A 23678-nucleotide genomic window follows, 5' to 3' on the forward strand; every position below is an offset into this window, starting at 1 on the left:
GTGAGCTGTAGCTCACGAAAGCTTATGCTCAAATAAATTGGTTAGTCTCTAAGGTGCCACAAGTACTCCTTTTCTTTTTACTATCAGTGTAGATTTTCCTTCCTCCTCCATCCCCTTATGGCAAATAGGGACATGTGACAAAATGTGATGGTATGAAAAAAAATGGTGTCACAGATATGGCAAGTCCCTGCAAGACCTTATTGTATTAACAAAAAGAAAAGGAGTACTTGTGGCACCTTGTATTAAGTTTGTGCATTATTGTGGGCCAGGATTGTATATAACTGCTCGACCATGGGGCGGGGGGGAACAGATGTAAGACCTGGGAGTTCAAGAGACTATAGTGAAAATGTGCCAGTCAGTTATGGAATTTTTGGACAATAAGTGTTAAGTGGATTTCCTGGGGGATCCCTAGGGAGAAGTTAATGCAAATTCCCTAACTCTGGTTATGCAAAAACCTAGACTTGTGAAGCTGCACCCTGAGGAGAAGGTCATTGTCTGCTGGCTACCTGTTACAGAAGGCCAAGATCAAAGGCCTGAGCTGTATAAATAAATAGCTAATCTGCCCATTCTCAGTTTTGGTCCTGGATCTAAGACTAATGAATTTGTAAGTACAGAAAAACCCCAGCTGTGGCTTTTCAGGACTGAAACCTGCCAGAGCCCGAGGTTGGTAAGCTTTTCAGCATGTGGGTAGATTTTTTTATTCTTTCATAGAATCATAGGGTTAGAGGGAACCGCAAACGGTCATCTAGTCTAACCCCCTGCCAAGATGCAGGATTTGTTGTGTCTAAACCATCCAAGACAGATGGCTATCCAGCTGCCTTTTGAAAATGTCCAGGGAAGGAGCTTCAACAACCTCCTTAGGCAGACTGTTCCATTGTCCTACTGTTCTTTTTCCTGAGATTTAATCTAAATCTGCTATGTTGTAGTTTGAACCATTGCCTCTTGTCCTGCCCTGTGTTAACTGAGAACAACTTTTCTTTATCTTTTTTATGGCAGCCTTTCAAGTATTTGAAGACCGCTATCATGTTCACCCTTAATCTTCTCTTTTCCAAACTAAACCTACCCAGTTTCTTCAGCCGTTGCTCATATGGCTTGCATTCCATCCCTTTGATCACCTTTGTCACTCACCTCTGCATCCTTTCCAGTTTTGCTACATCCTTTCTATACATTAGTGACCAAAATTGGACACAGCATTCCAGCTGAGGCCTAACCATTGCCAAGCAGTACATTTTACCATGTTTTCCTCTATAATGCTTTTACCTTAAGAATAAATGTGCTTGCTTAGACGGAGTTGTGAGGCACTGTATAGCTGTGGGCAATATGCTGGTCATAGTCCTCAAAGAGAAAGCAAAGTGCAGTCACTGGCCTTTAGGCAGTCTGACTTGCTGTGGCTGTCACAGTGTAAATAGGTGGGTGTGCAGCCTTAAAATCCCCAGTAAGGAGGGAGTAAGGCACGGGTCTCTGCCCAAGAGAGGTGATGGCTTGAAGCCAGAAGTCTAAAGTGGGTGTCCCTGGTGGACTACAGAGTAGGAATACAGGTTCAGTTACCCTGAAACTGGAACAAATGGTATGTGCAGTTAAATCCCCATCCTGCAATGAGCTCCATGGGACTGGATCCCTGAACTCACACAGTGCCTCACTGAAATCCAGAGTTCTCTGTGGGGTCCACATGAATGATGCTCATTGGAGGATCAGGTCCTTCGTTTGATATCTGGGAGGCAAGTCTCAATGAATGAGTTTCTGGTTTAGAGGAAATAGTCATTTTGCATCTGACCCAGAACTCATTGAAGTCAATGGGACTCTTTCCTTTCATTAATGGGCTTTTGATCAGGCCCATAGTATATCCAGATAGGATGATGAAGGAGATCAGGGCTCCGAGAGTCGCTGTAAGGGTTTTTTGTTTGTTTTTGTGTAGATCAGGGTTTCCCAAACTTGGTTCGCGGCTTGTTCAGGGTAAGCCCCTGGTGGGGCGTGAGACGCTTTGTGTACTTGGAGTGTCCACAGGTACAGTCACCTGCAGCTCCCAGTGGCCGTGGATGCTCAGGTAAACAAAGCATCTCGTGGCCTGCCAGGGGCTTACCCTGAACGAGCTGTGAACCAAGTTTGGGAAACCCTGATCTACACAAAAACAAACAAAAAAACCCTTACAGCGACCTTCGGAGCCCTGATCTCCTTCATCATCCTATCTGGATGCACTATGGGCCTGATCAAAAGCCCATTAATGAAAGGAAAGACTCCCATTGACTTCAGTGAGTTCAGGTAAACAAAGCATCTCACGGCCTGCCAGGGGCTTACCCTGAACGAGCTGTGAACCAAGTTTGGGAACCACTAGTGTAGATGTACCCTCAGATCGCAATTCACAAAAGCCAGCATGCTAGGCGGAGAGCCGTCTAAGCTAGTTCTCTTGCAAAGACATTAAGAGATGCTGATGAGGGACGTCTGCTAAGCTGCACCCTTCTCACAGAGGTAGATACCTGAGTCCAGGCTGCGGGGAGGCGCCTATATCTGCTTTTGATTAAAAGCCAGGAGCCTTCTTTGGAGTTAGGTGTTTTACACTGTTTTTGCAAGATGCAGGTAAAGGGAGCAGGAGGGGAAGGACTTCCCTCATAACTTTTAGCCTGGAATGTGAGCAATTAAGTCCCTCCTCCACTTGAGGCAGGGATCCATCACCTCTCAAGCAAGTGCTCGAACCACTGGGCTAGGGGACATTCTGATGCGAGGTTCCCTCACTCTTTCCTACTGAACCAATTCCCCTGCAGATAAATGAAGACTCACTGGAGCAGGGGGGGCTGGACCCAGGGTCCCCCACATCCTTCCTGGGTGAGTGCTCTAACCACCAGGCTGTAAAGTCCCCGTCATGCCTGTGTGTGTTCTCTCACTCAGACTCATTTTGTGTCATAAAGAGTCCTTTGGGCCAGAGAAAGCATGAGTGAGCGCACACCAGAGGTGAAAGTAAGCCGGTACGCCCCAGTACAGCCTACCAGTAAGAGCCGGTGCACCGTACCAGGACCGGCTTTCCCAGAGGGCAATTTAAAGCCCTGGGGTAGCAGCAGCGGGACTGCGGCGGGGATTTATAGGGCCCTGGAGCTCTAGCCCCCGCTACCCTCCTGGGGCCCTTTAAATCCCTGCTGGAGCCCGCCGCCACTTCCCCAGGGCTCGGGCAGCAGGGCTCAGGCAGGAATTTAAAGGGCTCGGGGCTCCGACAGCTGCTACCACGGCAGAGCCCCAGGCCCTTTAAAGCTCTGCCAGAGCCCAGAGCCCCGGGGTAGCGGTGGCAGCTGGGAGCCCCCAGGGCTCCTCAGTGATTTAAAGGGCCCGGGGCTCCGCTGCAGTAGCGGTAGCTGAAGCCCTGGGCCCTTTAAATTGCCCCCGAGCCCCAGGGCTCCCAGCCGCCTCTGCAGCTGGTAGCTCGGGGGTGATTTAAAGGGCCCGGGGCTCCCAGCCGCCACTACCACAGTGGCCCTTTAAATCAAGATTTAAAGGGCCTGGGGATTTAAGGCCCTGCCTCTTCCGGTTGAGGCCATGCCCCCTGCTCAGGACTCCGGTGTACTGGTAAGTCCTCTAACTTACTTTCACCCCTGGCACACACACACATAACCGTGCAAGTGACTCTATAGCTTGGTGGTTAGCACACTCAGCGAGGACGTGGGAGACCCATGATCCAGTCCCCCTGCTCCAATGACTCTTAATTTTTCCAGAGTGGAACAGCTTCAACAGGAGAAACTGAGGGAGCCACACATCAGAACATGAGGTAGTGGATCTCAGTTCAAGTCCTTTCTCAGGTGGAGAGGGGACTTGAACTGGGGATCTTACCAGAACCCAGGTGAGTACCTGAACCACTGGGCTAGAAGTTATGAGGGAAAGCCATACCCTCACCTGAAAGGCCCAATCCACTAGGCAGCCCCCGAGCACACCTACGGATCGGGCCCTGCTCGTGATTTAGGTAGTCGAACACACATCTTCCTCTGGTTTGTGAATCGCTTTGGGGTTTAGACAGGAGATAGGCACCGGGACATCTAGAGGGAGGCAGCAGAATGCATGCCGAGAGACCAAAACATAGATGCCTAGGGATTTTTTACTGCAGAAATTTAGATGCTGAATGAGTTTAGGCACCTGCAGGGCTGGGGGAAGGAGGATTGGTGCATTGCGGTGGTGCCGAAACCAGGACTTCAATGTTTAAAATAGGGACATTGGCGCCTAACTCCGTTTGTGCACTGAGGCCAAAGTGACGTGCTCAAAGCCACACCAGAAATCTGTGGCAGACAGAACTTAACCCCCATCTTCTGTGTCTCAGTCCAGTGCATTAGCCACAAGACTCTCCTTCTTCCCCTCTGCATTATATAAGAACAAAGCTGTCTGTCAGAAAAACTTTAATCTGAAATAGGAAATAAATTACAGCTGGTATAATGTCCTGAAAAGGTTAACCATGCTACTAGCAGCTGAATTTAGTTTAAGGAAATGACAATGTGTGTGTTAGAAAGATTATTCTGACCCTACGGAGAATTAGAATGTCAAAACACATTTGTTTCACGTAATCTGAGCTGCAACAATGGGAAATCCTAACCATTTATTTCTACAAGTAATTCCTCTTCTTTCTCCAAACCAGGTTTAACATTTGCAATTTTAACTTTTTCCCTTTAAACAGAAATGGGTCTGTTATGTAGCACTATTTTCCAACTGAAAACCTCATTATGTTCCTTTGAATATTCTAATCAAGTCCAGGAAATTTCTAAGCAGGTTATCCGTTAGTTATGTTCTCTGACATGTTACTAGAGTCTAAACATTTATGGGTAATAAGAATGTAGTTTGGTTTGTGCTTCTCAAGGGGGTAGGGAAGTGAGCTAGAAAATACAGAGCGGATACTGCTCTAATGTAGCTGAGCACACTTGTCAATGGATCAGCATACAGATAAGGTCCTGACCTAACTGCATCCAAGACTATCCAACCATCAGCTCGTCCAGCACCACAAGCCTTGTCTAGATGCCGACGCGCACCCCAGTCCTCATCCGGATCTTTCCCACCAGCTGACACACAATTGTTTAAAATCTGCTACACTGCACCACTGCTGTTCTTCCACTGCAGCCCTTGATATCAACTCTTGAAACTCTTTTAAGAACCAGCTCTCCCTTTGCCTCTCTGTCCCCCTTCCCAAGCATTGCTGCTCCTCTGTCACAGCTCTGAAGATCTCTAGAAGGGGCAAAACCTTGAAGACCAGTTGTCCCTTGTGTCAGACACCTGCTTACCATCTGCTCCCACACAGCAGATCTGAGGGACTGCAGGACTTTGGGAGGGACTAGAATAGCTCTGGAGGACAAACCTTTCTGGATCTTTATGCTGTCTATATTGGAAGTTTCTAGAGCCTGTATGTTCAAGAGAAGGCAGCGAGTGGCTTTTATTAAAGCAGTTAAGGTGTGAGAGGCTGATATTTGTGCACTTTGCAATTAGCTCATACTAAGAAAAGTTAAGTGCTGGTGAGCTGTCTGGAGCCAGCAGTCATCACACTGCTCCTGTCTGTGTTTTTCAAGAGAAAAGGTGAGCGTGGTGTCAGGTGACAAATGCCCAGAGCCTATTTTGAGATGTCTCTTTTGACCTTACTCTTTGAAAGCTCTGCTGGCTGCAAACTGCAGGCTGAAAGGGGAAGAGAGAGGGCAGACTGAAACCTCTCTTCTCTAGTTCTCTTGCAAAGACGGGAAGAGGAGGCACAGAGAAGAGACTCAGCATGGCTTGCTGCCTCCAGTCTCTAAGAAGACATTCTAACTGCAGCTCCAGAGGGCTAAAGGTGGATACAAATGTAAGATCAAAATATCCCCATAGATCAGAGGTGGGCAAACTATGGCCCGCGGGACCTTCCTGCCTGGCCCCTGAGCTCCTGCCTGGGGAGGCTGTTCCCTGGCCCCTCCCCCACTGTCCTCCCTCCCTCACAGCCTCACCTTGCCGCCGGCACAATGCTCTGGGCGGCAGGGCTCTGAGCTCCTGGGGCAGTACAGTTGCAGAGCCCGGCCTGACCCGGTGCTCTGTGCTGCGTGGTGGCGGCGGCGTGGCCCGGCTCCAGCTGGGAGGCATGGCTATAGCACCACCAGCCACCGGTGCTCCAGGCAGTGCAGTAAGGGGGCAGGGAGCAGGGGGGGGTTGGATAGAGGGCAGGGGATTTCGGGGTGGTGGTCAGAGGGCGGGGGTGTGGATAGGGGTCGGGGTGGGAACAGGGGGTTGAATGGAGGCAGGGGTCGTGGGGAAGCAGTCAGGAAAGGTAGGGGTTGGATGGGGCGGCAGGGGGCAGTCAGGGGCAGGAGTTCTGGGGGCAGTTGGGGACAGGGAGAAGGGGTGGTTGGATGGGGCAGGGGCTCCAGGGGGGCAGTCAGGAATGAGAGAAGGGGTTCAATGGGGCGGCGGGGGGAAGTTAGGGGTGGGGATCCGGGGGGGGTCAGGGGACGGGGGGGGGTGTGGACGGGGCAGGGGTCCCTGGGTGGGGGTGTGTCATAAATATAAAGGGAAGGGTAACCACCTTCCTGTGTACAGTACTATAAAATCCCTCCTGGCCAGAGGCAAAATCCTCTTACCTGTAAAGGGTTAAGAAGCTCAGTTAACCTGGCTGGCACCTGACCCAAAGGAACAATAAGGGAACGAGATACTTTCAAATCTGGGGTGGGGGAAGGCTTTGTTTGTCTGTTCCGTGTGGCTTTTGCCAGAGACAGCTCAAGGAAGCAAGCAATCCAACTATAAGACTATAGTGGATAGAAAGTTGGCTAGATTGTCGGGCTCAACAGGTAGTGATCAATGGCTCGATGTCTAGTTGGCAGCTGACATCAAGTGGAGTGCCTCAAGGGTCAGTCCTCGGCCGGTTTTGTTCAATATCTTCATAAATGATCTGGAGGATGGTGTGGATTGCACCCTCAGCAAGTTTGCAGATGACACTAAACTGGGAGGAGAGGTAGATACACTGGAGGGTAGGGATAGGATACAGAGGGCCCTAGACAAATTAGAGGATTGGGCCAAAAGAAATCTGATGAGCTTCAACAAGGACAAGTGCAGAGTCCTGCACTTAGGACGGAAGAATCCCATGTACCACTACAGACTAGGGACCAAATGGCTCGGCAGCAGTTCTGCAGAAAAGGACCTAGGAGTTACAGTGGACGAGAAGCTGGATATGAGTCAACAGTGTGCCCTTATTGCCAAGAAGGCCAATGGCATTTTGGAATGTATATGTAGGGGCACTGCCAGCAGATCGAGGGACGTGATCATTCCCCTCTAGTCAACATTGGTGAGGCCTCATCTGGAGTACTGTGTCCAGTTTTGGGCCCCACACTTCAAGAAGGATGTGGAAAAATTGGAGGGAGTCCAGCGAAAGGCAACAAAAATGATTAGGGGACTGGAGCAAATGACTTACGAGGAGAGGCTGAGGGAACTGGGATTGTTTAGTCTGCAGAAGAGAAGAATGAGGGGGGATTTGATAGCTGCTTTCAACTACCTGAAAGGGGGTTCCAAAGAGGATGGATCTAGACTGTTCTCAGTGGTAGCTGATGACAGAACAAGGAGTAATGGTCTCAAGTTGTAGTGGGGGAGGTTTAGGTTGGATATTAGGAAAAACTTTGTCACTAGGAGGGTGGTGAAACACTGGAATGCGTTACCTAGGGAGGTGGTGGAATCTCCTTCCTTAGATATTTTTAAGGTCAGGCTTGACAAAGCCCTGGCTGGGATGATTTAGTTGGTGTTGGTCCTGTTTTGAGCAGTGGGTTGGACTAGATGACCTCCAGAGGTCCCTTCCAACCCTGATATTCTATGATTCTATGAACTCCTAGAGTTAGTAACTATTTAGCAAGAAAATGCGTTAGATTATCTTTTGTTTTGGCTTGTGTTTTTCTCTGTGCTGAGGGGAATGTGTTTTTTTTCTTTTTGTAACTTTAAGGTTTTGCCTAGCGGGAAATTCTCTGTGTTTTTAATCTAATTGCCCTGTGAGATTATCTCCGATTCTAATTTCACAGAGCTGCTTCTTTTACCCTTTTTCCCTTCTAATAGAGTTCTGTTTTTAAAAAAAATCTGATTGGGTTTTTTAGTGTCCTGAAAAACCCAAGGCTGGTCAGTGCTCATCTCAAGCCTCCCCAGAAAAGGGGGTGTAGGGCTTGGGAGATATTTTGGGGGAATAGGACTCCAAGTGTTCCTTTCCCTGATTCTTTGTTAAATCACTTGGTGGTGGCAGCATTTACCTAATCCAAGGTATAAGGGAGAACTTGTGCCTTGGGGAAGTTTTAACCTAAGCTGGTAGAAATAAGCTTAGGGGGTCTTTCATGCAGGTCCCCACATCTGTACCCTAAAGTCCAAAGTGGGGAGGGAGCCCTGACAGGGCAGATAGGAGGTGGGAGCCGGGCCACAACCCCCTCCCCTAACCAGCCCTCCATACAATTTCCAAAATCCGATGCGGCCCTCAGGCCAAAAAGTTTGCCCGCCCCTGCCATAGATTTTAGCTGTAGAATGAAAGCGCCAAAAAACTTGCTGTCGTTGCCCAAAATCTGTCCAAGGGAGGGGAGCTGAACTCTTATTCACTATCACCCTTGGCAGCACTCTGGAGAAGTATCTGCATGAATTAAAGGCCGGCCAGCTGTGAACAGTCATTCCTGCAAGTTCCACCTTGCAGATGCTGGAGTACCTTTCCCAGACCTGAAGCAGAGCTCTGTGTGGCTCAAAAGCTTGTGTCTCTCACCAACAGAAGTTGGTCCAATACAAGATATTACCTCACCTACTTGTCTAATATCTTGGGACTGACACAGCTGCAATTACACTGCACATCCACTCTGGGCTGTCAGCCACGCTGGGAGGAAAGATTGGATGTAGGTATGGGTGAGGTAACCGTAACTGTGTGGCTCCAGGCAGGATGGCATAGGTCAGCCATCTGTATAAATAGGGCCACTCTCTCTGCCCTCACAGCAGAGAGCCAAACTCTGCTACCCAGCTGTAAGCTACCTTTGATGCTCATTGGGTGAGAAACTGCAGACTGTCCAGGTAGCAGCTCAGTTCTACCTGGTACCCCAACCCACATCACAGAGTTATCCACTTGAGTGTTGCTATGAAAACTCAGGAGTAGAAGACAGATCCCTACAGGCACAATCTCACTGCTGCTGGGGTAAGAGCCTTCTCCCCAATAGCTCCTATCAGCTGGAACAGCTTCTCTGCCTTTTCAAGCCACTATCTGGTTTCATATCTCATCAGAAAGTAGAGCTGGTTGGAATTCCCTAACAGACTGTTTGCCAATTCATCACAGAGAATGCCAATTCATCACAATCAAGATGGCTGACTTTTGATGGACGTCTGAGGGAAACCAGGCAGGGTTCACGCAGACTCCTGCCTGCCTAAATTGGCAGCTCACTTGGTGGGCTGATGGGGAGCTGAGAGCCTGTTCCCAAGCTTCTATGTTTCCAGCCTTTTCTGTTGCTCACCTGGTGGGCTGCCATGAAGCAGAACTGTCAGGCTCCTCCTGGCATGATGAAGGGGAGCCAGGAATCTGGAAGATCTGGGAGCACCAGGGGTTCCAATCTCCCAGCTCCTCATTAGCCCAGTGTTAGGGATTGGGACATGGATTGTCTGACCTAGTGGTCTGAGCAGGAGACAGGTGCTGGGAGACAGAGCTGAGGGTCAGAACCCAGATGCCAGGGCCAAAGGTCAGAGCTGGAATCAGAGAACAGGGGCAGGGATCAGTAACACAGCAGGACCCAGGGACAAGTCAGATAAGCAGGGTTCAGGAGTCGAGTGAGAAGGCAGGGTCCAACGTAACAGCTAGCCAGGAACTCACCCAGTTGCACAGATAACTTCCTGTGCCTCTTTCTGGCTTAAATAGCACAGGCCAACCAATCAATGGGGCTGGGCGCTGCTCCAGTCAGGACCGCTGTGGGCAGTGCCTCTAGTGGGGCTAGGGTTCCATTAGCTATTCAGCCTAGCAGTTATTCACAAACTACCAGATGGTGGCTGGGATACAAGGGTTGCCTGGAGACCCATGGACCCAGGTTCAAGATGTGGATGCTTACTTCCAGGGTCCCAGGCTGACTACCCCAGTGTGGCAGACCAAGGCCTGTCCCTTTCATGGAGAATTTTGAAATGTTTTGTTTTCATTCCAAAGGATAATGAAACAATTTCAAAATGCTCCACAAAATTGAATTACCTTTCAGAAAGCATTTCTTTTCCTATGCCTCCTAACCTCTCTGTAACTATTATGTAAGTCCCCTGGCAGAGCATGTGGGGATACAGCTTGGCTGAAAGATGCTATTCCAAATATAGCTGTATGGTACATTCAAACACGTACCACTTTAAGCCACACCTTGCAGCTCACGCCACACATAGCATTGACCAGCTCATGTGACTAAAAGATAAATAATTTCACAGCGTTCAAGGTGCCCCAGCTGCTCTATGCTGTGAGTGTTTGCTCCTTTCTACTGTGCATGCGGAGTCTCTCCTCCAGCATTGTGCTATGCTGGACTCGGTGATACCTGTCACAGTTTTCACTATAAGGCACATTGCCCCACAGATATGAAGTTTCCAATGCAAGAAAATCATGTGTCAATATGATGTGCCCAGGCGGGGCCAGACTCAGTAAAAATAAGATGGTATTGTGATGGGTTGCCCCCCCTTTCAGGGTGCCACCTGATGTACTGGGGTGCCACGGAGCCTGCCTGTTCCACCAGCCTGGGCTCCCTCACCCTGTCCTGCTAAGCCAGGCTCTCAAGCCTCCTCTAGCGCACGCACACACACACACACACACACACACAGAGCTGCAGAAAGACACTGAAATCAGTACTGCATGGCAAGGCTTTCAGCTAAGTGCACTCCCCCTCTGGAGAGTAAACTGTGACAGACCCAGACAGTGGGATACAGGAGACTGGTCTTATTGGGATTCAGGAAGTGGGAGGGCTGCTAAAGGATTCCCCCCCAACCTAAGAGGGGGGTCCACAGGACCTGGAAAACCAAATAATTACGGGGGACAACTAATGAACAACAGGGTCAGGAGTGTGGTCAAAGGGTCAAACGAAGGGAACCGGACAGGGACACTGAGCAGAGAACCCCGGACAGCGCCCACTGCTCCTCAAAGGCATCAAGGGAGTCAATGGACGCTGCCCAGAGGAACTCTGCCCGGAGGCATGAACGGATGGAGGATCGGAAATAGGCCCCACAGTCACAGGAGACTTCATCGGCCAACCTCCTCACCCTGGTTTTATAGATGGCCACTTTAGCCAGGGCTAGGAGGAGCTTGACCAGGAGGTCTTGTGACTTAGTGGGGCCAAGGACAGGGAGTGCATAGATAAGGAGATGAGGGGAAAAGTGCAACCAAAATCTTAACAAAATATTCGTGAGGAGCCGGAATAGGGGCTGCAGCCTGGCGCACTCCAGGTAGACGTGCACCAGGGTTTCCCTCACGCCGCAAAAGGGGCAGGTGTCTGGGATGGGGTGAACAGCGCCAAGTACACGCCCATGCTCATGGTCCCGTGAAGAAGCCGCCAACTGATATCCCCGGCAGGCCTCGGGACCAAGGTGGAATATAGGCCGGCCCACCGGGGTACAGGAGTCTGGTCCTATTCGGATCCAGGACGTGGGCGGGCAGAGCTAGTCCACTACAAAAGGATCCCCCCCCAGCCTAAGGGGGAGATCCACAGGGCCTGGAGAGCCAACTAATTACGGGGGACAACTAATGAAAAACAGGGACGGGGGTGCGGTCAAAGGGTCAAATGAAGGGAACCGGACGGGGACACCGAGCAGAGAACTCCAGACAGCGCCCACCGCTCCTCAAAGGCGTCAAGGGAGTCAGTGGACGCCGCCCAGAGGAACTCCGCTCGGAGGCGTGAACGGACAGAGGATCGGAAATAGGCCCCGCAGTCGCAGGAGACTCCATCGGCCAACCTCCTCACCCTGGTTTTATAGATGGCCGCTTTAGCCAGGGCCAGGAGGAGGTTGACCAGGAGGTCCCGCGACTTAGTGGGGCCACCACGGACAGGGAGTGCGTAGATAAGGAGGTGAGGAGAAAAGTGCAACCAAAACCGTAACAAAAGATTGGTGAGGAGCCGGAATAGGGGCTGCAACCTGGCGCACTCCAGATAGACGTGCACCAGGGTTTCCCTCACGCCACAAAAGGGGCAGGTGTCCGGAATTGAGGTGAACCGCGCCAAATACACGCCCGTGCTCACGGCCCCATGAAGGAGCCGCCAACTGATATCCCCGGCAGGCCTCGGGACCAAGGTGGAATATAGGCCGGCCCACTGGGGTACAGGAGTCTGGTCCTATTGGGAATCCAGGACGTGGGCGGGCAGAGCTCGTCCACTACAAAAGGATCCCCCCACAGCCTAAGGGGGAGATCCACAGGGCCTGGAGAACCAACTAATTACGGGGGACAACTAATGAAAAACAGGGACGGGAGTGCGGTCAAAGGGTCAAACGAAGGGAACCGGACGGGGACACCGAGCAGAGAACCCCGGACAGCGCCCACCGCTCCGCAAAGGCGTCAAGGGAGTCGGTGGACGCCGCCCAGAGGAACTCCGCTCGGAGGCGTGAACGGACAGAGGATCGGAAATAGGCCCCGCAGTCGCAGGAGACTCCATCGGCCAACCTCCTCACCCTGGTTTTATAGATGGCCGCTTTAGCCAGGGCCAGGAGGAGGTTGACCAGGAGGTCCCGCGACTTAGTGGGGCCGCCACGGACAGGGAGTGCGTAGATAAGGAGGTGAGGAGAAAAGTGCAACCAAAACCGTAACAAAAGATTGGTGAGGAGCCGGAATAGGGGCTGCAACCTGGCGCACTCCAGATAAACGTGCACCAGGGTTTCCCTCACGCCACAAAAGGGGCAGGTGTCCGGAATTGAGGTGAACCGCGCCAAATACACGCCCGTGCTCACGGCCCCATGAAGGAGCCGCCAACTGATATCCCCGGCAGGCCTCGGGACCAAGGTGGAATATAGGCCGGCCCACTGGGGTACAGGAGTCTGGTCCTATTGGGAATCCAGGACGTGGGCGGGCAGAGCTCGTCCACTATAAAAGGATCCCCCCACAGCCTAAGGGGGAGATCCACAGGGCCTGGAGAACCAACTAATTACGGGGGACAACTAATGAAAAACAGGGACGGGAGTGCGGTCAAAGGGTCAAACGAAGGGAACCGGACGGGGACACCGAGCAGAGAACCCCGGACAGCGCCCACCGCTCCGCAAAGGCGTCAAGGGAGTCGGTGGACGCCGCCCAGAGGAACTCCGCTCGGAGGCGTGAACGGACAGAGGAGCGGAAATAGGCCCCGCAGTCGCAGGAGACTCCATCGGCCAACCTCCTCACCCTGGTTTTATAGATGGCCGCTTTAGCCAGGGCCAGGAGGAGGTTGACCAGGAGGTCCCGCGACTTAGTGGGGCCGCCACGGACAGGGAGTGCGTAGATAAGGAGGTGAGGAGAAAAGTGCAACCAAAACCGTAACAAAAGATTGGTGAGGAGCCGGAATAGGGGCTGCAACCTGGCGCACTCCAGATAAACGTGCACCAGGGTTTCCCTCACGCCACAAAAGGGGCAGGTGTCCGGAATTGAGGTGAACCGCGCCAAATACACGCCCGTGCTCACGGCCCCATGAAGGAGCCGCCAACTGATATCCCCGGCAGGCCTCGGGACCAAGGTGGAATATAGGCCGGCCCACTGGGGTACAGGAGTCTGGTAGAAGGCAAATATATTGGCCACTGGATGAACAGTTTTCTGTTCCCTGAGTGACCAGAGCAGGGGCTGCCCTAGAGCAATCAGGAACTTGCTAGAACCAATTAAGACAGGCAAGCTAATCAAGACACCTGGAGCCAATTAAGAACTTACTAGATTCAGTTATGGCAGGCAGGCTAATCAGGACACCTGGTTTAAAAAGGACCTCCCATCAGTTAGTACAGGGGTATGCCAAGAGCAGGGAGTGAAAGGTATGCTGCTGGAGGAGTGAAGAGTTCAAGTGTGATCAGGCTTCAGGAGGAAGATCCTGCAGGAGGATAAAGAAGGTGCTGGGGGGGTAAGGCAGTGGGGAAGTAGCCCAGGGAGTTGTAGCTGTCACATAGCTGATTCAGGAAACATTGTGGACAGCTGCTATCCACAGGGCCTGGGGCTGGAACCCGGTGTAGAGGGTGGGCCTGGGTTCCCCCCCATCCCCCTCCAACTCCTGATCGGACGCAGGAGGAGTTGACTTGGTCTGTGAGAAACACCAGAAGGGAAGGCCTAAATTGGAAAGGGATCTGCCCTGTCCCTGACCCACTAGGTGGGACACAGAGACTGTGGGGATTATTTTCTGTTTCCCCCATGCTGACCAGTGATGAGGTTAGCTGAGTGGACGGCAGGTTTGAGCCACTAGCAAGAGTGGCCAAACTGAGGGCAGCCGTGAATCTCTGAGGCAAGCAAATCTGCCAATAAGTGCAGGATCCACTGAGGCAGAGGAGGAACTTTGTCACAAAACCCAGAATAGTACTGTCTTGTGCTGCACACAGAACCATACAGCGTAAGCTAACTGAAATTCGCCCTCTCCCTTAATGTGGAGAAAGATATGCACAGCTTCCTCACTCCCAGTTATGAATTACACAAACTGGGTTTAAAACAAAAACAAATGTATTAAAGTACAAGAGGTAAATTTTAAGTGATAATAAGAGATAACCAACAGATCAAAGCAGATTACCTTAGTAAATAAACAAAACTGCAAACTGAGCTTAACACACTAGATAGGTAGGATATAAATAGCAAATTCTCACCCTGAGTGATAAACAGACTGGCAGACTCTTACGGCACAAGTTGCCTTGGCTTTCCCAGGTTTTCATACAGAAACTAAAGATCCTTCTAGCCTGGGACCATCACTTCCTATAGTTCAGTCCTTGCTCCTCAGGTGTTTCCAGGTGTGTTGTTGCAGGGAGAGTGAGATCCCCTGCCCCGATGTCATTGTCCCCCTTTTATATCTTCTTCCCACTTGCTGGAAAGCTTTTTTGCTGTGACCTGGGTCAAACAGTTCCCATTGTGTGTGCTATCTCAGAGGTTTCTATAGTACACAGTTCCTGGGGTAATCCTTGTGCTTGTGTGCATTTCCTCCATAAGCCATTAACATTGTTTGGACTTTTTACTGTTGTACCTCAAAGGCTGCTTGTGGGTGTTTTTCAACCTCACAACATGTTTCAGCAACATACACAGCCAAGCTTCATAACTTCACATATGACGGTAGCACATACAATCCAATGACATAACTGTTTAGTAGATCAAGAGTTTTAGAACGATACCTGACGACATACTTTGTACAAAAAATATCCTAATTACATGACAGTGGAGAATATTGGGGTGTCAGAGTGTCACAGGTATGTTCTGTTGTCTAGCCAAAGCAAGGTCTGATTCTGCTCACTTACACGAACATAAGTTAAAGTTAAATCCACAGAGAAACCCTAAAGGGTGTGGCATCTCTAAGAGGGGAAGGACCCCTATATCAGGAACGGACTCTGAGAAAGAGTCTTTTGGTCTGTAGCACATTTGTTTTGCCTGATAACAATTGGTCCTCTCATTAGTCCTTTATAATGGTCGTCCCAACATAGAGTCAACTCACAGCTTTTGAAGCAATGTCATGGCGAGAAAGTAAAGTTGTGAGCTGTGATAGAAAAATAAGACTTCTTGTCTTGTAAACTAGGTTTGTAGGATGCAGGACTGATCCAATGAAAATCAGAATTATGTCAAAAACAATGGGCACTTGCTAGCATCCCTAGATCAGCAGGGTGGACACAAGAGGGTGGGTTTTGTTTTGTTTTTAGCTTTGTTCAAATGCCACACATAACAGAAACACACAGCGTTAAAAATGAGCTTCACCCCTACAAACTCTGAAGCTGTTGCATATACTGAGTGGAACAATAGGTTTCCCACTCCTTCATTTACTTGGCTACTGGATCACATTTTCATGCCCAGTAACTTTAAAAAGGGCCTTTGTGTACCCTACCATTTGAGCATGTGTGTGTATATATATGAAGGTCAGATTTAATAGTCACCTAATATTGACAATTCAGCTACTGAAGATTTGTTAGCTGTTCAGTGTAAATAATTCACATAAACCCACATGCACAGCATACAAAAACAAACACTAATGGGATGAATTCAATCAGCTGAAAGTCTCTTGAAAAAGCCTGGGGTCATGGGGTTTCCCTCAGAGTTTTCTGTTACGTTCCATTACCATGTGAGTTACATACTTACACTGTAAAAACATTTCAGTTCCTAAATAAATTATTTGGATGCAATTTTTTAAAAATAAAGTGACCGTGTTAACAAACAATAAACAGAAACCTCACGGACAAGTGGATAGAGCTGGGAGTTAGCTTTGCAGTTAATGTTCAAAAGCAGATTTGCGTTTCCTCTGAAGCTGCTCTAAGCTCGTGATACAAGTCCTCAGAGAGTGCACATTAATACAAGCCTGACTGACTGCACAGCATTCAGTGCCTCCATTTCAGATTTGTGAAATTAACATACATTCTAAATTTTCTGTTTCCTTTGGCCTAGGTTCTAATCTGCATTTTGAAAAGGCTCTTAAGAATAGAGATGCCAGTTCGAGTGAATTCACTGCTCTTAGGACACATTTTGCATATCTCCAAGCTCAGTAAAAGCAGGTTTTTGTCAAGGCAGCAGGATAAGTATCACATGGGGGGAAAAATTAATGGTTCTTACCAAGTTGGGAGTGATGACAGCTCTCACAGACAAACTCTGGGAAGAGACAGAAGAAAGAAACAGGTCAATACATAGAAGCGGGAAGACAGTGTATTACCTAAAGCAGAATGCCTCAGCCAGCACCTCTTAATCCTAGAAAATCTCTGTGGCCTGAATAGCAGCTTTTTACAAGGAAAATTCTACATTAAAGACGTATAACTTAATCACAGAAGTTAAGGAAGACAGAGACCTACTAGGTCATCCAGTCCATCTGCTGCCAGTGCAGGATTATTCCCTTTGTCCAGGCTAATTTTAGAGTCCCAAGAGTTGGGGTTTCCACCCCGTCCATTTTCAGTTCCCCTCACAACCTAGTACTGTCTGTAAACTGAGAGCCAGCTGATGCCTAAATAGGATATTCAGATCACATGCTTGAATTCTAAAGTCAGCACATTAGCAGGTAAAAACATACATTTGCAAACCTAAATGCAGGATTTTGAACGTAGAAATAACCGGGCTGTCTGTGTTCTCGGGAAGCTAGTGTAGGTCTTGCGTTATTTTGGTAATTCTGACACTGATAAACGTGGCCCAGTGATTCAATCCTGGGAAGTACTGAGAGCCCTCAACTCCTATAGAGTTCAGTGGGAATTAAGGATGCTCAGCATGAGGAAAACACTGGGCCTCTGTTGCGAAATTTTCAAAAGTGACCTCTGGTTTTGTTTGAGATGCCTTGATCTTGAATTGGACAGATGCTGAGCACCTGCAGCTCCTACTTAGTGACTCTAGTTGGAATTGGGAGTGCTCAGCACTTCTGAAAATCAGACTTAAGTTGTCTCAAGCAGGCCACAAAAACAGAGGAACCCAAAATTGGAGGCCACTTTTCACACAGGCCTTACTGTGAGACCTTAGTGAGACCTTACTGTGAGACTTTACTGTGAGACCTCAGTTAGGCCCAATGTTTAAGATCGTCCATTAAGCCAGAGCGCCTTGGTTTCTGGGTGGCTTATGGTGGGTACCCAAAAAAACAGAGGCATCCAAAATAAATGAACTCTTTTCAGAATGTTGGTCTTAACCTCTTTGTATCTAAGATTGATTGTCTGGATAGCACGTACCCTCCTCAAAGGGGGATTAATTAAGGCATGTTTGTAAATCACTTTCCAATCCTCTGATGAAAGAAGCTGTGTAAGTGCAAAATATTACTATTCAAACTCAAGTGAAGTTCTGTTTGCTGTGTTTGGTAAGAAATTAAAATAAAAGGCTGCAATTTTTCATATAAATGTATTTTTTCCAGTACAAAAACAGTTACAAAATTCACAACCGTAATTTTCCCCTATCCTAATTCTTCTACCCTGAAGGTTTTGATTTTAGCTTTGATTCTAGCATTTAAAAAAATGGCTCTTAGAACAATGACAGGTTTCAGAGTATCAGCCGTGTTAGTCTGTATCCACAAAAAAAACAGGAGTACTTGTGGCACCTTAGAGACTAAGGGTATGTCTACACTATGAAAGTAGGTCGAATTTATAGAAGTCGGTTTTGTAGAAAGCGTTTTTATACAGTCGATTGTGTCCCCCCCCACACAAATGCTCTAAGTCCATGTAGTCGGCGGAGTCCTTTTCTCCTCCCTCCCTCCGTGAAATCAACGGCCTGCTAAATCCAGTTTTGAGCTCTATCCTTGAGGTTTTGAGTTCTATCCTTGAGGGGGCCATTCAGTTTCTCGCAAAGCCACCCCCTTTATTGATTTTAATTCCCTGTAAGCCAACCCTGTAAGCCATGTCGTCAGTCGCCCCTCCCTCCATTAGGGCAATGGCAGACAATCGTTCTGCACCTTTATTCTGTGCAGACATCATACCACGGCAAACATGGAGCCCGCTCAGATCACTTTGGCAATTAGGAGCACATTAAACACCACGTGCATTATCCAGCAGTATATGCAGCACCAGAACCTGCCAAAGCGAAACCGGGTGAGTAGGCGACGTCAGTGCGGTGACAAGAGTGATGAGGACATGGACACAGACTTCTCTCAAAGCACGGGCTCCAGTAATGTGGGCATCATGGTGCTAATGGGGCAGGTTCATGCTGTGGAATGCCGATTCTGGGCTCGGGAAACAAGCACAGACTGGTGGGACCGCATAGTGTTGCAGGTCTGGGACAATTCCCAGTGGCTGCGAACCTTTCGCATGCATAAGGGCACTTTCATGGAACTTTGTGACTTGCTTTCCCCTGCCCTGAGGCGCAAGAATACCAAGATGAGAGCACCCCTCACAGTTGAGAAGTGAGTGGCAATAGCCCTGTGGACGCTTGCAACACCAGAGAGCTACCGGTCAGTCGGAAATCAATTTGGAGTGGGAAATCTACTGTGGGGGCTGCTGTGATGCAAGTAGCCAACGCAATCAAAGATCTGCTGATATCAAGGGTAGTGACCCTGGGAAATGTGCAGGTCATAGTGGATGGCTTTGCTGCAATGGGATTCCCTAACTGTGGTGGGGCCATAGACGGAACCCATATCCCTATCTTGGCACCGGAGCACCAAGCCGGCAAGTACATAAACCGCAAGGGGTACTTTTCAATAGTGCTGCAAGCACTGGTAGATCACAAGGGACATTTCACCAACATCAACGTGGGATGGCCGGGAAAAGTACATGACGCTCGCATCTTCAGGAACTCTGGTCTGTTTCAAAAGCTGCAAGAAGAGACTTTATTCCCAGACCAGAAAATAACCATTGGGGATGTTGAAATGCCTATAGTTATCCTTGGGGACCTAGCCTACCCCTTAATGCCATGGCTCATGAAGCCGTACACAGACAGCCTGGACAGTAGTCAGGAGCTGTTCAACTACAGGCTGAGCAAGTGCAGAATGGTGGCAGAATGTGCATTTCGATGTTTAAAAGCGTGCTGGCGCAGTTTACTGACTCAGTTAGACCTCAGCGAAACCAATATTCCCACTGTTATTACTGCTTGCTGTGCACTCCACAATATCTGTGAGAGTAAGGGGGAGACGTTTATGGTGGGGTGGGAGGTTGAGGCAAATCGCCTGGCTGCTGGTTATGCACAGTCAGACACCAGGGCAGTTAGAAGAGCACAGGAGAGCATGGTGCGCATCAGAGAAGCTTTGAAAACCAGTTTCATGACTGGCCAGGCTATGGTGTAAAAGTTCTGTTTGTTTCTTCTTGATGAAACCCCCCGCCCCTTGGTTCACTCTACTTCCCTGTAAGCTAACCACCCTCCCCTCCTCCCTTCAATCACCACTTGCAGAGGCAATAAAGTCATTGTTGCTTCACATTCATGCATTCTTTATTAATTCATCACATAAATAGGGGGATAACTACTAAGGTAACCCGGGAGGGGTGGTGGAGGAGAGAAGCACCAGGAAGGGTGGTGGAGGAGGGAAGGACAAGGCCACACAGCACTTTAAAAGTTTAAAACTTTAAAACTTATTGAATGCCAGTCTTCTGTTGCTTGGGCAATCCTTTGGGGTGCAGTGGCTGGGTGGCCGGAGGCCCCTCCACCGCATTCTTGGGCATCTGGGTGAGGAGGCTATGGAACTTGGGGAGGAAGGCGGTTGGTTACACAGGGGCTGTAGCAGCGGTCTGTGCTCCTGCTGCCTTTCCTGCAGCTCAACCATATGCTGGAGCATATTAGTTTGATCCTCCAGCAGCCTCAGCACTGAATCCTGCCTCCTCTCATCATGCTGCTGCCACCTTTCAGCTTCAGCCCGCCACCTCTCCTCCCGGTCATTTTGTGCTTTCCTGCACTCTGACATTGTCTGTCGCCACGCATTCATCTGTGCTCTGTCAGTGTGGGAGGACAGCATGAGCTCAGAGAACATTTCATCGCGAGTGCGGTTTTTTCACCTTCTAATCTTCACTAGCCTCTGGGAAGGAGAAGATCCCGTGATCCTTGAAACACATGCAGCTGGTGGAGAAAAAAAAGGGACAGTGGTATTTAAAAAGACACATTTTCTAGAACAATGGGTACACTCTTTCACACTAAACCTTGCTGTTAACATTACATACATAGCACATGTGCTTTTGTTCCAAGGTTGCATTTTGCCTCCCCACAGCGCGTGGCTAGCCACTCCACCCTTCCCGTGGCTAACAGCGGGGAACATTTCTGTTCAGCCACAGGCAAACAGCCCAGCAGGAGCGGGCACCTCTGAATGTCCTCTTAAGAAAAGCACCCTGTTTCAACCAGGTGACCATGGATGATATCACTCTCCTGAGGATAACACAGAGAGATAAAGAACGGATGTTGTTTGAACGTCAGCAAATATACACTGCAATGCTTTGTTCTACAATGATTCCCCAGTACGTGCTACTGGCCTGGAGTGGTAAAGTGTCCTACCATGGTGGATGGAATAAGGCTGCCCTCCCCAGAAACCTTTTGCAAAGGCTTTGGGAGTACGTCCAGGAGAGCCGCAAATGCCAGGGCAAATTAATCATTAAACATGCTTCCTTTTAAACCATGTATAGTATTTTAAAAGGTACACTCACCAGAGGTCCCTTCTCCGCCTGGCAGGTCCGGGAGGCAGCCTTGGGTGGGTTTGGGGGGTACTGGCTCCAGGTCCAGGATGAGAAACAGTTCCTGACTCTCGGGAAAACCGGTTTCTCCGCTTGCTTGCTGTGAGCTATTTACAACCTCATCATCATCATCATCTTCCTCGTCCCCAAAACCTGCTTCCGTGTTGCCTCCATCTCCATTGAAGGAGTCAGACAACATGGCTGGGGTAGTGGTGGCTGAACCCCCTAAAATGGCATGCAGCTCATCATAGAAGCAGCATGTTTTGGGCTCTGACCCGGAGTGGCCGTTCGCCTCTCTGGTTTTCTGATAAGCTTGCCTCAGCTCCTTAAGTTTCACGCGGCACTGCTTCGGGTCCCTGTTATGGCCTCTGTCCTTCATACCCTGGGAGATTTTGACAAATGTTTTGGCATTTCAAAAACTGGAACATAGTTCTGATAGCACGGATTCCTCTCCCCATACAGCGATCAGATCCCGTACCTCCCGTTCAGTCCATGCTGGAGCTCTTTTGCGATTCTGGGACTCCATCATGGTCACCTCTGCTGATGAGCTCTGCATGGTCACCTGCAGCTTGCCACGCTGGCCAAACAGGAAATTGAAATTCAAAAGTTCATAGGCCTTTTCCTGTCTACCTGGCCAGTGCATCTGAGTTGAGAGTGCTGTCCAGAGCGGTCACAGTGGAGCACTCTGGGATAGCTCACAGAGGCCAATACTGTCTAATTGTGTCCACAGTACCCCAAATTCGACCCAGCAAGGCCGATTTCAGCGCTAATCCCCTTGTCGGGGGTAGAGTAAGGAAATTGATTTTAAGAGCCCTTTAAGTCGAAAAAAGGGCTTCGTCGTATGGACGGGTGCAGGGTTAAATCGATTTATCACTGCTAAATTCGACCTCAACTCCTAGTGTAGACCAGAGCTAACAAATTTTTCAAATTTTTCCGGTTTTGTTCAATATCTTCATAAATGATCTGGAGGATGGTGTGGATTGCACTCTCAGCAAATTTGTGGATGATACTAAACTAGGAGAAGTGGTAGATACGCTGGAGGGCAGGGATAGGATACAGAGGGACCTAGACAAATTGGAGGATTGGGCCAAAAGAAATCTAATGAGGTTCAACAAGGATAAGTGCAGGGTCCTGCACTTAGGACGGAAGAACCCAATGCACCGCTACAGACTAGGGACCAAATGGCTAGGCAGCAGTTCTGCGGAAAAGGACCTAGGGGTGACAGTGGACGAGAAGCTGGATATGAGTCAACAGTGTGCCCTTGTTGCCAAGAAGGCCAATGGCATTTTGGGATGTATAAGTAGGGGCATAGCCAGCAGATCGAGGGACGTAATCGTTCACCTCTATTCGACATTGGTGAGGCCTCATCTGGAGTACTGTGTCCAGTTTTGGGCCCCACACTTCAAGAAGGATGTGGATAAATTGGAGAGTCCGGCGAAGGGCAACAGAAAGGATTAGGGGTCTGGAACACATGACTTATGAGGAGAGGCTGAGGGAACTGGGATTGTTTAGTCTGCAGAAGAGAAGAATGAGGGGGGATTTGATAGCTGCTTTCAACTACCTGAGAGGTGGTTCCAAAGAGGATGGTTCTTGATTATTCTCAGTGGTAGAAGAGGACAGGACAAGGAGTAATGGTCTCAAGTTGCAGTGGGGGAGGTTTAGGTTGGATATTAGGAAAAACTTTTTCACTAGGAGGGTGGTGAAACACTGGAATGCGTTACCTAAGGAGGTGGTAGAATCTCCTTCCTTAGAGGTTTTTAAGGTCAGGCTTGACAGAGCTCTGGCTGGTATGATTTAGTTGGGGATTGGTCCTTCTTTGAGCAGGGGGTTGGACTAGATGACCTCCTGAGGTCCCTTCCAACCCTGATATTCTATGATTCTATGAAATTTAATTCAGTATAAGCTTTCGTGGGCTACAGCCCACTTCATCGGATGCATAGAATGGCACATATAGTAAGAAGATTTTTATATATATATATATACACACACACACACACAGAAAACATGAAAACAATGTGCCATATGCAACTGCAGTATAACTCTTGATTTCAGTGGAGGAGAGGGTAAATTTTGGCTCACTATCTTTAATTGTTTGTAAAATAAAAAATAGCAGCACATTAAAGCATTGTTTGTGAGCAACTGTCTAAAATTCAGCCAGCAGCTGGAAAAAACAAACAACCTTATAGCAGCAGTCAAGTTAGCTAGGGTGCTGTCAGAAACCAAACTCCTCAGTCTGAGAAATGCTTAAAAGTTACTTTGAAGCTATATTTCTTATTCCAAGTGCATAATTAATGGTTATATAAGAAAGGTTTGGGTTTCCTGATGTTGCTGCCACTGTAAGTTTTTTAACTTTCAAAAGCTTTATATCAGAAAACATCACCAAAAATTTAAGCATTTCTTTGAGAAATGAATGTTGCCCCAAATATGGGAGTGACTGAATGGGGTTCTGTTGAATTCTTGGAGTCGTGCTGGCTGGTGGGCAGGTAGTGACAGCACAGAGAAAAATCACTGGGGGACTGGAGTTAGACGTT

General features: G+C 49.0%; 1 protein-coding gene across 1 annotated transcript in view; it reads right to left on the reverse strand.

Moving 5' to 3' along the window:
* SPATA13 (spermatogenesis associated 13) overlaps positions 1 to 23678 on the reverse strand; it is a 328609-nt gene that overhangs the window by 258319 nt on the left and 46612 nt on the right. Inside the window, exon 2 of the mRNA XM_084650283.1 lies at positions 16655 to 16690. The gene's annotated coding sequence lies outside the window, so the exon portion shown is untranslated. The remainder of the gene's footprint in view (positions 1 to 16654; positions 16691 to 23678) is intronic.

This window comes from Lepidochelys olivacea (genome assembly GCF_965140295.1).
Source record: "Lepidochelys olivacea isolate rLepOli2 genome assembly, chromosome: 1".
Taxonomy (NCBI): Eukaryota; Metazoa; Chordata; order Testudines; family Cheloniidae; genus Lepidochelys; species Lepidochelys olivacea.